Source organism: Chelonia mydas, chromosome 1 (genome assembly GCF_015237465.2).
Source record: "Chelonia mydas isolate rCheMyd1 chromosome 1, rCheMyd1.pri.v2, whole genome shotgun sequence".
Classification (NCBI taxonomy): domain Eukaryota; kingdom Metazoa; phylum Chordata; order Testudines; family Cheloniidae; genus Chelonia; species Chelonia mydas.
In genome coordinates, this window is record NC_057849.1 from 144,825,951 (window position 1) to 144,838,431 (window position 12,481).

The 12,481-nt window shown below is 44.3% G+C and overlaps 2 long non-coding RNA genes across 2 annotated transcripts in view; one reads left to right on the top strand and one right to left on the bottom strand.

Annotated features, from left to right (window-relative positions):
* LOC122462139 lies at positions 1-10,223 on the top strand. Its single transcript, XR_006284514.1, has 3 exons — positions 1-232; positions 1,740-1,744; positions 10,186-10,223. It is a non-coding gene; the product is annotated as an uncharacterized LOC122462139 (long non-coding RNA).
* The window catches only part of LOC122462137, a 24,434-nt gene continuing 21,452 nt past the window's right edge, over positions 9,500-12,481 (bottom strand). The window contains exon 3 of the long non-coding RNA XR_006284512.1: positions 9,500-9,645. This is a non-coding gene — a long non-coding RNA (uncharacterized LOC122462137). The remainder of the gene's footprint in view (positions 9,646-12,481) is intronic.

Sequence of the window (12,481 nt, forward strand, 5' to 3'; positions counted from 1 at the left end):
GTCCCCCTTTTATATCGTCTTCCCACTTGCTGGAAAGCTCTTTTGCTGTGACCTGGGTCAAACAGTTCCCGTTGTGCAGTGCTATCTCTGAGAGGTTTCTATTGTACAAGTTCCTGGGGTAATCCTTGTGCTTGTGTGCATTTCCTCAATAAGCCATCAACATTGTTTGGCCTTTTTACTGTTGTACCTGCAATGCGGCTTGTGGGTGTTTCCAGCCTCACAAAATGTTTCAGTAACGCTTACCTAGCCAAACTTCATAACTTCACATACGACGATAGCACATGCAATCCAATGAGCTATTAATGTCTAGCAGATCACGACTTTTAAAATGATACCTCACAAGGCATACTTTGTGCAAGACATATTCTAATTGCATGACCGTGGTGAATATAGTGGTCTCTCAGGGTGTCACACCAATCCTCTGATTTCCAGTACTTGCCTGCTTTGCTTCTTCGTGGAATAGGGCTGGCTCATCCCTGGCCCTTAAAGGAGGAGATGGCCCTGTACTCTGTACCAGTTCAACTGCATGCTATTTGTTCCACTGCAAAGAGGTAATCAGTAGGCTTAATATTCAGACTGATAGGTGTGAACTTCAGCCAGGTGATGACATTTAAATACCTTGCAGCTCTATCAGTGAGACACTAGTTCTTCTATTTACTTTGGTCACGTAGGTGCTCCCTGTCATAAAGTTGGCATCAAATGAAATTGTGTTAAAAGTTATCGAAACCACCGGCATTTTAAATCAAGCAGCCCTTTGGCTGCTTTCTGCCAGCGCCCCCTGATGAAGGGATCACTGACTCTGATGCAGAATAAATCAGACTGTACTAAAACCTTGAAAATGATAAATCTTGAAGAAATGAGCAATCAGACTTGTTTGAAAATGGGAAGTGTTTGACACATGATTGTTTTTCAGATTAAAATGGTTTCTTTTTTAATCTACACCAAACCTCGCCGTTCTAAATTAACCCGCCCCCCCCCCCCCACTGATGTCAGTCATCATGGGGGGGAGGACATTTCTTACCATGCTGTTGCTGCTGCTACTGCTGCCGATTTTCCTGAAAGCATATGATTCATTAGCTTTAAACATCATTAATGTGATTACTTTAAAGGATGTTGCCAGGAGAAGGAGGCATCAAATGTGGTCTATATTTTTTCTTTTGGCTGGTTCCAAATTCTACTTATGTATGTTTCTAAAACAAATGGTTCAGTGTTGCTTGTTTCATTTAAAAATAAGCTACCAATGTTCTCTTTACATTGTTTTTTTCCAGAGAATATTATCGAGCAGTCACTCAGCTCCTGTCATGTTGCCCACTTAATTGCTTTTGTTAGCTCCTTCACCTTTTTCCTTAGAATGCTCCTTTTTGCTGTGTGATCAAATACTATACTCGGTCATCATCTTCTGCACTTTGAGCTGGAGGCCCCTCTCTGTTGCAATGAGGGACACGTTTTAACTTCAGTGGGACTTCACTAACCATGTGCTTAAATGAAGTATGTGTTTAAGTATGTTGCTGAATAGGGATGGATTTAGCCATCTGCTTAAATGCTTTGCTGAATCAGGGTCTTAGCAGGTAATGGAGGTACATAGACCATTCTGAGGATAGGACAAGAAGCAATGGGCTTAAATTGCAGCAAGGGAGGTTTAGGTTGGACATTAGGAAATACTTCCTGTCAGGGTGGTTAAGCACTGGAATAAATTGCCTAGGGAGGTCATGGAATCTCCATCACGGGAGATTTTGAAGAGTAGGTTAGAGAAACACCTGTCAGGAATGGTCTAGATAATTAGTCCTGCCACAAGTGCAGGGGACTGGACGAGATGACCTCTCGAGATCCCTTCCAGTTCTATGATTCTGTCAATGCTGGCCTCAAAGGACTCTGACATTTTGTCCTCAGCTATGGACAGGATGGCAGTTTCCCAAACACACACATAGTTCCCACAACGTGCATAGACACAGCTCACTTTGTTTTCCCTTCTCCTGTGTAGCGAGTCCTCCACACATGATTCTTTAGGGCTCCTTCATGTGGCTGCTCTCCCCTGGAGTTCCATCCTAGCCCTACTCCTCTACAGGTGATTTCTCTTCCTGCTTGTTGCCATCTGATGGTGGTGCTCCAGCAGACTTCTGCTGTGTCCTAGGCCACCCTTCTTGTTCTTGCCTCTTATTCATGGCTCCCAGCAGCCCACTTTGGATAGGTTTCTGAAACAGTGCTGACTGCTGTTTGCTCTTCTAAGGGTTTTTATACTGCTGCCCCACTGCTATGATGTCTGAGCCCCTTCTACATAAAATCAATTAGCAATTGAGATGTTCTTCCTGGGGTATATGGAGTATCTGGCTCGTCTCCCTTTTTGGGGGTATAAAAGCTCTGCTTGTCAAGGGTTCTGTTTTTCTGTTTGCTTTCTGATTTAGAGGGTTAGTGTTGCGATTGTCGTTGTTGCTATGATGGAGAGGCTTTGTCAAAGAGGAAGGCTGTGCAGCATTTCCTAAAGACAGTGAGACTCTGGGTTATGTTAATCTCCTCTGGAAGTTTATTCCATATCCCCCAAGAAAGCTTTGTCTCCAACTTTCCCAAGTTTCATCTCAGGCCTAGGGATATCGGTTTCACTTGCAGCTAAACCAAGTCCAGCACTCATTGCTGGCATCTGTTGTGAGCAACAGGTAACTCACACAGTTTAGATACAGCCCTCTCGTGATGTCTGCTGCTGAGCCTCTTCTTCTCAAGGCTCCCTTAGGTTGCTGCTGGTGCTGCGGGAAATACCTGCAGCCTTTATTAACTTTGTATTACCTCCAGTACTAGTGGATTTCATTTATACTGTGTGGCAGGAGTACTGGGTGCCGTGTGCGGGTACATATGGTCTGTTCAGAGGACTGTGGATCAGACCAGGGCAGTACTGACTTCTTGATTGAGCAGGGTCAACATAACCTCAGTTGCTCTCAGTAAACAGGAGGAGGAGTTTTTCCAAATGCTTTTGTAAACAACAGTTTTGGTTTGTAAGAAATGTTATTTAATTCCTGAAAGCAGGGCAAGGAGATATTAACCACTTCAGGTAGCTTTCTTTTAAGTCAAGAACCCCCAGAGAGAAAGAATCAGTTAAGAGTTATAAAACACTGTCCTGGAGAATGAATTTGTGGTATGTAACGGCTGAGCGAGCTGGTGACAGGCTCTCTAAGGAGAGAGTGATCTCTTAATCGAGAAGTGCTCAAGCAGCTGATGAGCACCTGAAGGATTCCATTACTGCATAATAGCAACAGGGACAAGAACCTGCCTCTAAAGCAGAGCCTGGGTTACAGTATGCTGCGTGGAGGAGCACTGTAGCTAGCAGGCATTTTTAGGGGTATTGTATCTAAACAAGGCATAGTGGCTTTCAGGATCCTAGAGAAGCATGGCCAGTGTGGTCCCTGCTACATCCTTTTACAAGGTGCAGAAGTAGAAACCCTGGCTACCAGCTCTTCTGATGAATGTCAGTATGTGTGGGACCATGACGGGGTTGTTTGGGGGAGGAAATGCCTGTATTAGCCTGGAAAGTCTTTGTGCTCTCTGAGTACAAGAAGTGGGATTGTGTCTAGCTGCTACAGTGTTGTAAGGTGTGGGAAGCCTCTTTGCACCCCTGCATAAGTTCAAACACAATTTTATTCCTTAGCCACTACCTGATGTGACAGCTGTGCTTACTTTTACATACATTTGCTTCTTTCAGCTTGATTCCCACTGTTTGTATTGCAGAGGTATCAGTACCAGTGTGTGTGTCTATTAAGAAAAAGTGAATTCCTTACCTGTGAATTTGTTTGCTTCAGGATTCAGCGTGCATTTATCCCAACCAGGCTGTGTAATGAGTTATTGATTCCTGCCTCTGGTCATTCTCTTTGTAAGGTACACAGTTAAGGAACCCATTCAGTGAACAGACAGAGTTGAGAGTAATTATACAGCTGCTTTTTAATGCTGAAAATTATCTCTATTGTGTGGACTATATCCATGCTGTTAATGGCTGTGGGAATAACAAATGTGATAGCTGTAAGCAATAAGATGTGCTAAACAACATGTGTTTCAGGGAGAGCAATGAACATCCTGAGAACACGGAGTGAAATTCCCGCTCACTGAGGAGGCCAGCAAAATCCTCTGCATTCCTGATCCTGCTTAAGTCCTGTTTTGAGCAACCTATTCCGAGGACTGAAGCTGGACTCATGCAATGACCAGGCCTTCGGCTGGTCCTTTGCTCATGGATGAATTTTACCCACTCTGAGGAACAAACCCAAAGGCTGAGTGGATTCAACCATCCAAACAGCATTGGGCCAATCTCAGAAATCTGTTAGATTTGTCTAGGTTTGGAGAAGCTGAACTTTCCCTAAATTATGGATGCTTGTCCAGAGCACATCTCAAATTCTGAGGCCTACAAATGGGCTAGGTGTCAAAGTAAACCAACTGAAATGCAATAGTTAACATTAAAAAACTACCAGGGTAGTGTAGAAGAGGGGTAAAGTGTATTTCTGGTCTGAGATGGGGCCTGATTAAGAGGGGAGTGGTTTAACTCACGTTATTGTAATGATGCTTAAATTGCACCACTGGCTTTTTTGTCCCCAATCTTAACTAATGTTAATGAAGGAGGTATTCCAACATGAGTCTCTGGGCAGAATGAAAAGCATCCCTGTATCAGTTGCATTTTCACAATGTAGCATGCAGAATTCCATCTCCTTGAAGGAGCTGTTGCAATGAAGTTTTCTCCTTTTTAGCTAAAGTCGAGCAAAACTCATGACAAGGCTGGTGAAAGGTGTGAAAAAAAATTAAAATAAAATTAATAGACATTTTCAACAATCAAAAAATCCTGAGGGATGAGGTGGTTCTTATAATTTTAGCCAAGCCAGTTTGCTTACTCCTATCACAAGGTCCAAACAGCCTCTTAGAAAACATACTCCCTGGGCATTTGAGTGCTGCTACAACATTAAGATGAGTTAGATAAGGAAACGTGTTACCTTTGTGTATATATATGGCCTGATTCTGTGAGGTCCTGGGCACCTCTGGACTTCTATGGGAGGAGAGGGGTCCTGAGCACCTTGTGACATCAGGGCCTTCCTGGGGAATTAATGACTCTAGCATGGTGTACTTAACACAAATGAAACTGTCTGGGTGGCAGTGAAAGTCCTAAAGCAATTTCTTTATAGTCTAACACAAAAGTACTAAGAAAGCAAATTCACAGGAAAATAGTACAATGCTACCAACTATTCACTTATCTGAACTACTGCCAGGTAATGGTACAATTTACAAAGGGTCATGGCGGGTTGTCCATAACTCACATTTTTTAAATCCAGATTGGATGTTTTTCCAAAAGACATGATCTAGGAATGATTTTGGGGAAGTTCTAGAGCCTGTGTTGTACAGCAGTTCAGACTAGAAGGTCACAATGGTTCCTTGTGGCCTTTATGAATCTATGAATGTGGAGGAAGGAACTTCAAATAATATTGACTGTAATCTGTATTGCTTTACATTCAATATACCATGTGTGATAAATGAAGAGGGAGGGAGGTAGCTCCCTTTTATGGACACTGGACACCCAGCCAGAAGTAGTTATAAAATCCCTCTTCGTAGCTGTTCTCCAATTGCTCTACTTGTAAAAAGTCGCGCTGCTATGCATAGGTAAAAGGAAGTGAGTGGGCACCTGGCCAAAAGAGCCAATGGGAAGACTAGAACTTTTTAATATTGAAACAAGACTGACCTTTTGTCTATCTGTTGTTTTCTCCTGGGAAGAGGTGGTCAGGACAGAGCTATGCTGTAAGAAGCTTGGGCCAGATATGAAAAAATCATCAGTATCATACCTAGAAACTACTCATTTAAAACCCCAGATATGTAAGCAAATCAGGAAATGTCCAGGAAGACGTGATTATGTTTATCCCTTTTATTTAGTTATGGCTTGTGGATTCCCCTGTGCTAACTCCAGGTGCTTTTGTTTTACTTGTAACCTTTAAGCTGGACCTCAAGAAAGCTATTCTTGATGCTTAATCCTTGTAGTTGCTCTTTTAAAATCTAGCAACAGCCTGAGTTCCCAGATGTATTTTCTTTCTTTTTTAATAAAATTTACCTTTTTAAAGAACAGAATTGGATTTTTGTGTCTTAAGAGGTTTGTGCCTTTGTTGTTTAATTAGCTGGTGGCAACAGCTGATTTCCTTTTTTTCCTTTCTCAGCTCGTCCCCAGAGTGGGGGTGAAAGGGCTTGAGGGTACCCCACAGGAAGGAATTCCCAAGTACATCTTCCTGGGCTCTCAAAGAGGTTCTGCACTTGGGTGGTGGTAGTATCTACCAGTTCAAGGTCAGAGAAAAGCTGTAGCCTTGGGAGTTTAATACAAGCCTGGAGTGGCCAGTATTAATTTTTAGAATCCTGGCGGGCCCCCACCTTCTGCTCGCAAAGTGCGAGAGTGGGGAATTAGCCTTGACACCATGTGCGATCCCAATGGCTCTTTAAGGCCCAAAAACGGAGGCTCAGTTTTATGCACAATCATGTCTCCATTTGTATATGTAATTACCATGACTGTACATGTAAATCAGGTATTTACAGAAGCAAACAACCAGTTAAGTGCCAAAATGGTAATTTGCAGGGACAAATACCATAATTTGTGTGAGCAATCACACCAACTGGGTGCAGGACTATGTGTAACTGCACCCACAAATGGACCTCTACAAAACATAGTCTTTAGGGGGGACTTTTGATGCTGAGTATAAGGGTAAGAAGAAAAGCAAAGTAACTATTACAAACACATTTTATGTATTTATTCGTGCACTGGTTTTCATTGTTAGACTTATCCCGTTGGTCAGAATTTGTGGGTGAGTGTGAGTTTATGGGCATTCACTTTAATACTCTTAATGAGGATGATGCAAGCAGCATAATTTTGGGATGAACTCCCCACCCCCTACCACAGCCTCTTCATGCTAGGTGAAAGAGCTAGAGCAGTGTAAAGAGGCTATAAAAGCCTCAGTTCTGGCTGAGGGAGAATTCCCTGGAGGCAGGCACTACAAATGACAGCCAGATGGACTGCTTTCTAAGGACCTCCTCACAAGTCCTGGGGCATTTTTGGGTGGGAGTGGGGCTAGGGGAAGTAGAGGCATGTCAGGGGCAAGGCCACACCACTGCAGAAATCCTATGCAATGCTGCAGCCCATAGGGCAGTCCCAGGAAGGCTGCTGTAACTTTGAGAGGCCCCTAGAGCTGTTTAAGTTATGCTGGGGGGCCTCTCTAGACCCTAGAGCAACCCAGAATCAGGGAGAACAACATCAGTGGCAAAGCTACAATAGCCCTCTGCTTCTCCCGGGCTGAAAGTTGAACATTGCCCTTGTTTTTAGTTATTTCTGCACTACTGGAAACAATGGATTTTAATACCAATGCCCACAATTTACTGCAACATTTCTGCACAGCTGCAGTGGAGAATAATATTTTTTAACTGTCACTACAACAACTGTCTGAATGTACCAAAAATTTAAACTAGAAAGAAGGGAGTACATATTGTACAGCAGTTTTGTACTGTCCTTCCAAAAGTCTTGTTGTGGATACAACTGTTCTGCTGGAATGTTCTTTATTCTCTTGTTAGCTGGGTATACAAGGACCACAGCAATAACCACCTCCATGTCAGGGCCCACACATTGCTCAGCCTCTCAGAAATCAGGAAAACTGTCCCTAAGAAAGAGAGGGAGATTTTAATTGGCCTTGACCTACACAAGGAATTTTCAACACAAGGCCACATGCTTTTACAAGAAAAGGGCACCTTTTTGTGTGTTTTGCTTTTAAAACAAATCCTGGCCTTTCCGGAGGTTGTACCCACTGCTGGAGGAGAGAATGAGGGGGCTTTCCAATTAGATATTGGGAAGGAGTTGAGTGTTGTGCAACAACACAGAAATCAGAAATGTTAGGGCTTGTTTGTGTTTTATTTTTAACATCCCCACACCATTTTCACCTGAAGCAATCTCATAAACCAAAAGCCTCAGTGTAGCTCATAAGTAGCAGATGTGGGCCTCAAGGGTGGATCTCGCTCCTGGGTATTCTACAAACTGTTGGGAGGGGCCTAGGATTTCCCCCATCAGTAGAGTTTTGCCATGGACTTCAATGGGGCCAAGATTTTCCCCCTGGAGTTATTTAAAGCAAATCAACAGTTATTTTATAATATTTGAAGGTACTTTTCCACTTTCACTTGAGGCTCTCTCTGCTGCTTAGTGCTATCGGCTCGTTGTCATACAAGTACAGCTAAACACTAGATTTTCTTCATTGGTACAAGAATGTACAGTAAATGCTGGGCAATGTTGTGTAAAGGAACCATTTTAAAACTCTCATTATAGGCCCCTGCTGGGTGTCAGAAGCATTATCCAACAGTTGATCTCAAAATATTAAAATTATTAGTCCTCTTTGTGTTGTTTGGCCTGGCAGTTCTACTTCAGCCACGCTGGACTATAAACTAAAGGCCGGACCCTGCAACTTTCAAGCAATTCCTGATAAATTCTGAAGTCCCTCAACTCCTGTGGAAAGGATCATGGGAGTCAAGAGCACTTAGGTACCTCTAAGGTGGGACTCAGTACCCTTTAGGATCAGGCTCCAAGAGTTCCTCTGGACACAACAGGCAAAAGAAGTCTCCCGCTGTGCTGAATGTGAAGATAAGGTTGCCAGGCATCTGCTTTTTTACTGTAATGCCCAGTCAAAAAGGGACCCTGGTGGTTCCAGTCGGCACTGCTGAGAGGGCCGTTAAAAGTTCGGTCGGCGGCACACTGGGGGCCCCAGGCTAAGGCAAAGGCAGGCTCCCTGCCTGCCCTAGCTCTGCATGGCTCCCGGAAGCAGCCGCCAGGTCCCTGCAGCCCCTAGGCGCTGGGGTGGCTAGGGAAGCTCCTTGCACTACCCTCGCCCTGAGTACTGGCTCTGCAGCTCCCATTGGCCACCAACCATGACCAATGGGAGCTGGGTGGGGGGCGGTGCTTGCAGGCATGAAGGCAGCACGCACCATGCAGAGCTGCCTGGCCACCCATGCACTTAGAGGCCTCAGGGACTTGGCAGCCACTTCCTCAGAGCCATGCTGCCAGGACCCCAAACTCCCCCCCCCACACCCCAACTCCCTGGTCCAGTCCAGAGCCCCCTCCTACACCCCAAACTCCTCATCCCCAGTTGGAGCCCTCACCCCTGGCCCAGCCCAGAGTCTCATCCTGCACCCCAAACTGCTCATCCCCAGTCATACCCCCAGCTGGACCCCTCATATTCCCCTGCACCCCAACCCTCTAGCCCAGCCTCGATCCCCATCCTGCACCCCAATCCCCTCACCCCCAGCCCAGATTCCCTCCCACACCCCAACCCCCTCATCCCCAGAGCCTATACCCCCTCCCGCCCCAATCCGCTGCCCCAGCCTGGTGAAAATGAGTGAGGGTGGGAAAGAGTGAGTGATGGGGGGAGGGGGAGTGGAGCAAGTGGGGGCAGGGCCTTGGAGAAGGGGCGGGGCAGGGAGCAGGGCACGGGTGTTCAGTTTTGTGTGATTAGAAAGTTGGCAACCTTATGTCAACAGCAGCTCTTGACAAGTTGAGGTTAGTATTTGTATGTAACTAGTGCTCCTTGTTCTTTCTTGACTCAATAATATTCTCCAGAGCAGTTGGCTAGAATTTGTGTAGCTAGCCTTGGTCTGGTAGAGCTGTCTCCTTCAGTTCTACAGGAAAAGAAATGAAAGAGGTCTTTTGTTGTCCTGGGAATTGTTTTTCAGAATTTGGCAAGTTTACAGCCTTTTTACAATCCACAAAAAAATATAGACTCCAGTTCTGACATTGCTCTGGATGGCCCACTTCTGCCTCATGTCTGGAAATCAACATCTCATCGGCGACAGCACGGACAATGAATTCATATAGAGAGAGGAGAAACAGGGCTCTGTTTCAAGACCTAAAGAAAAGCCTTTGTGCTGTAAGTCCCAGAGATGCTGCAGTGAATTAGAAGACCATGCATAATAGAAAAGGGTCAAATGCTGGTCCCAGTCATCTCTTGAAAATTACCACCAGAGGACTGAAGTGCTTTTCAAAATGAAGTCTGCCCGTGGTCCATTAAGTTACTTCTCAGGGAAGCCTTCTTGTTTCTATTGTTCTCTGATATTTACTGTAGATGATATTTTACCCGAATGGAGCCTCCTGATTTTAGCAGAGGGATCCAGAATCATCAGCTAATACAAAAAAATACAGTAGTTAACTAGTAATGAAAGAAAAGGAGGACTTGTGGCACCTTAGAGACTAAAATTTATTAGCGCATAAGCTTTCACGAGCTACAGCTCACTTCATTGGATGCATACAGTGGAAAATATAGTGGGGAGATTTTATATACACAGAGAACATGAAACAATGGGTGTTACCATACAAACTAACAAGAGTGATCAGGAAAGGTGAGGTATTACCAGTGGCGGGGGACGGACGGACGACTTTTTGTAGTGATAATCAAGGTGGGCCATTTCCAGCAGTTTACAAGAACAGTAGGAGGGGAAATAAACAAGGGGAAATAGTTTTACTTTGTGTATTGACACATCCACTCCCAGTCTTTATTCAAGCCTAAGTTAATTGTATCCAGTTTGCAAATTAATTCCAATTCAGCAGTCTCTTGTTGGAGTCTGTTTCTGAAGTTTTTTTTGTTGAAGAATTGCCACTTTTAGGTCGGTAATCAAGTGACCAAAGAGATTGAAGTGTTCTCCAACTGTTTTTGAATGGTATAATTCTTGACTTCTGATTTGTGTCCATTTATTCTTTTATGTAGAGACTGTCCAGTTTGGCCAATGTACATGGCAGAGGGGCATTGCTGGCACAGGATGGCATATATCACATTGGTAGATGCACAGGTGAACGAGCCAGAACCCAGAAGTTACCTACTACAGGACAGGCCCAATAAAGAAAATAACAGAACGCCACTAGCCATCACCTTCAGCCCCCAACTAAAACCTCTCCAACGCATCATCAAGAATCTACAACCTATCCTGAAGGATGACCCATCACTCCCAAAGATCTTGGGAGACAGGCGAGTCCTTGCTTACAGACAGCCCCTCAACCTGAAGCAAATACTCACCAGCAACCACACACCACACAACAGAACCACTAACCCAGGAACCTATCCTTGCAACAAAGCCCGTTGCCAACTGTGTCCACCTATCTATTCAGGGGACACCATCATAAGGCCTAATCACATCAGCCACACTATTAGAGGCTCGTTCACCTGCGCATCTACCAATGTGATATATGCCATCCTGTCCCAGCAATGCCCCTCTGCCATGTACACTGGCCAAACTGGACAGTCTCTCATAAAAGAATAAGTGGACACAAATCAGAAGTCAAGAATTATACCATTCAAAAACCAGTCGGAGAACACTTCAATCTCTTTGGTCACTCGATTACAGACCTAAAAGTGGCAATTCTTCAACAAAGAAACTTCAAAAACAGACTCCAACGAGAGACTGCTGAATTGGAATTAATTTGCAAACTGGATACAATTAACTTAGGCTTGAATAAAGACTGGGAGTGGATGGGTCATTACACAAAGTAAAACTATTTCCCCATGTTTATTCCCCCTCTCCGCCCCCCACTGTTCTTCAGACATTCTTGTCAACTGCTGGAAATGGCCCACCTTGATTATCACTACAAAAGGTTCCCCCCTCCCCCGCTCTCCTGCTGGTAATAGCTCACCTTTCCTGATCACTCTTGTTACAGTTTGTATGGTAACACCCATTGTTTCATGTTCTCTGTGTATATAAAATCTCCCCACTATATTTTCCACTGTATGCATCCAATGAAGCGAGCTGTAGCTCACGAACGCTTATGCTCAAATAAATTGGTTAGTCTCTAAGGTGCCACAAGTACTCCTTTTCTTTTTACGGATACAGACTAACACGGCTGCTACTCTGAAACCTAGTAAAGGATGTAGGACCCTTATGTTGCATAGTACAATACCTTCCTCCACAAGTAGTCCTGCTGAAATCCATAATTGAGGAAGAAGGTACTACGCAGCATAAATAAGGATAATGCAATCTGGCCCACAGGAAAAAAAAAATCCAAAACCTTTAGGAAACATACAGTCAGACATGGCAAGCATGATTTGTTACTGTATATCCTTTATCCCCCCCTTCCCCCAACTCTCAGCCTGTTTCATCCTTAAATATTCTATGGCCCCAGCCCTGCAAAGAATTATGTGTTTGAGTAAATTTACACACATGAATAACCTCAGTGGGTTTCTGCACAAATGTAAAGGTCCAGTCACATGAATCCAATTGCAGGGTTGAGGTGTTGCATTGTAAACTCTGGGGCAGGGTACCATTTTTAATCTGTCTCTGAAGTAGCTAGCACACTTGGGCTCTGTGTAAATAAATACGACTACTTAGGATTTCCTAGTTCTTATAAAACACTTTAAAGGCAAAGTTTGTAAGTATTAAAGGGACACCCCCAACTTATTTCATCTCCACCCAGTGGCATGTGCAGGAATTTAAACTTGAGCCCTTTTGGAAGGGCACATTCAACACACAG